This window comes from Mastomys coucha, unplaced genomic scaffold (genome assembly GCF_008632895.1).
Source record: "Mastomys coucha isolate ucsf_1 unplaced genomic scaffold, UCSF_Mcou_1 pScaffold23, whole genome shotgun sequence".
Taxonomy (NCBI): Eukaryota; Metazoa; Chordata; class Mammalia; order Rodentia; family Muridae; genus Mastomys; species Mastomys coucha.
The window spans coordinates 73,011,910-73,014,005 of NW_022196906.1; the positions used below are offsets into that span (position 1 = coordinate 73,011,910).

General features: G+C 43.1%; 1 non-coding gene across 1 annotated transcript; it reads left to right on the forward strand.

The window, feature by feature from the left end:
• Positions 1 to 46: 46 nt before the first annotated feature.
• LOC116074082 lies at positions 47 to 162 on the forward strand. Its single transcript, XR_004112059.1, has one exon. It is a non-coding gene; the product is annotated as a small nucleolar RNA SNORA1 (small nucleolar RNA).
• Positions 163 to 2,096: the final 1,934 nt, after the last annotated feature.

The window sequence follows — 2,096 nt, forward strand, 5'->3', positions numbered from 1 at the left end:
AAAAAAAAAAAAAAAAAAAAAAAAAAAAAAAAAGAATCTAAGCTGAAGCCTCATTGTACATAAGAATGGGCATTGTTGGTCAATGTGGCTAAATTGAGATACAGGTCATGTTTCCATCGCAGCAGATTAACTACAGTGGTGACAATAAGGCCTGTAACATTTGTCTACTACACTCGAGTGCAAAGACATGTTAATAATTCATTTTGTAATACTTTATGATTAATTTTGTAGGTTTATAAAGATAATTGAAGAAGGGTCCCTAAAGTAAGTTAAGGAAATCCTCAAATCTTCTGGTTAAGAACTTAGAAGTTGGGCTGGAGAGATGGCTCAGCAGTTAAGAGTACCGACTGCTCTTCCAGAGGTCCTGAGTTCAGTTCCCAGCAACCACATGGTGGCTCACAACCATCTGTAATGGGATCTGATACCCTCTTCTGGTGTGTGTCTGAAGACAGCTACAATGTACTCATATAAATAATAATAAATAAATAATAAAAAAATTAAAATTAAAAAAAAAACTTAGAAGTTGTGTGACTGTGTCTTTAAACCAAGGACAGATAAAAAGAAAGGGCTGAAAAGTACAACTGGATATAACTTGGAGAAAGGGCTATTTTCAGATGACTTGGACAGACAGCAGAGGAATCAAATCCCTTAAATAAGAATTCGTGGGGCTGGAGAGATGGCTCAGCGGTTAAGAGCACTGACTGCTCTTCCGAAGGTCCTGAGTTCAAATCCCAGCAACCACATGGTGGCTCACAACCACCCATAAGGAGATCTGACGCCCTCTTCTGGTGCATCTGAAGACAGCTACAGTGTACTTAGATATAATAAGAAGTAAGTCTTTGGGCTGTAGGTAGCAGAGGTTCTGAGTTCAATTCCCAGCAACCACATGATGGCTCACAACTATCTGTACAGCGACAGTGTACTGATATACATTAAATAAATAAATAAATCTTTAAAAAAGAATTTATTTGACTTAATAATTTTTAAAAATAAATAATTTTATACATAAAAAAAAAAAGAATCGCCAAGCAGTGGTGGTGCACGTCTTTAATCCTAGCACTTGGGAGGCAGAGGCAGGCAGATTTCTGAATTCGAGCTCTCCACCCCCAGCCTGGTCTACAGAGTGAGTACCAGGACAGCCAGGGCTACACAGAGAAACCCTGTGATATGCATAAACAAGGAGTCAGAAGGAAAGTCCCACCAGGAGCCACTAAGTGTCAGGATCTGTCCCCTCTTCAGCCCCTTACCTCTAGGTAGGGAATGGTCAATGCACGCTGCACATGATGCCCAGGATCAGTGCGCACTGTGCAGGCTCTGTGTGGTAGTGATTTAGCCAGAGTGTATTTTTCCTCTTACTGTATTTATGTGTCAAAGCCTGTATGGCTGGATTCATTATACATAAAAGAGTTTATCTGTGCCAGCTCAATGTATGATGTTCTTCCCTCCTTCTTATGCCCTTTCTGGTTTATATACAAATATATTTCTATTTTTAAGGAGTGCAGTAGAAGCTTTATAATCGCCTGCACTGTGCAGTGTCCAAGGCCAAAGGATGATAAAGGCAGGAAGGGAACAGGATAATGGCCTCCTTTGGGCTTTGCTCTGTGTGGGCTACAACCCTATCTAGACCCCAGACTTACAGACTCCTAACCAAACAGCAGGCTCTGCTCTGAAAGTTTAACCCAAGCACCATCATTTCCTCAATCAGTTAAAGCCCAGGCTGGAGGGAGAAGCCTTCCAGACTGAGAAGAACCCCGCTGACTGTTCTGCTCATGTGGCCTCCGTCTCCTGGGCCAGCATCTCCCAGCCTCAGCCCAGATATCAGCCTTCCTACCCTCAGATTGCAGCGGCTCCTCTGGGTTACCTAACAGCTGCCTGAAGCACCTTATAAAGCTCTGTTCTTTTTGCCTTTCTGTTTTTCTTTGTTTTTCCCCACGAAGACTAGTTTGTCCTGGACACCATAGTCCTGGGGACTGTCACAGGGACTCTGAGATGCTGGGGCTCTCAGGGAAGTCCTTCGCGCCATCCTCTTCACGCTGCAGTCATTGCACAGCATCGATCAGGATACTGCCTTGCAGGCTTCTTGGTGACATGTGCCT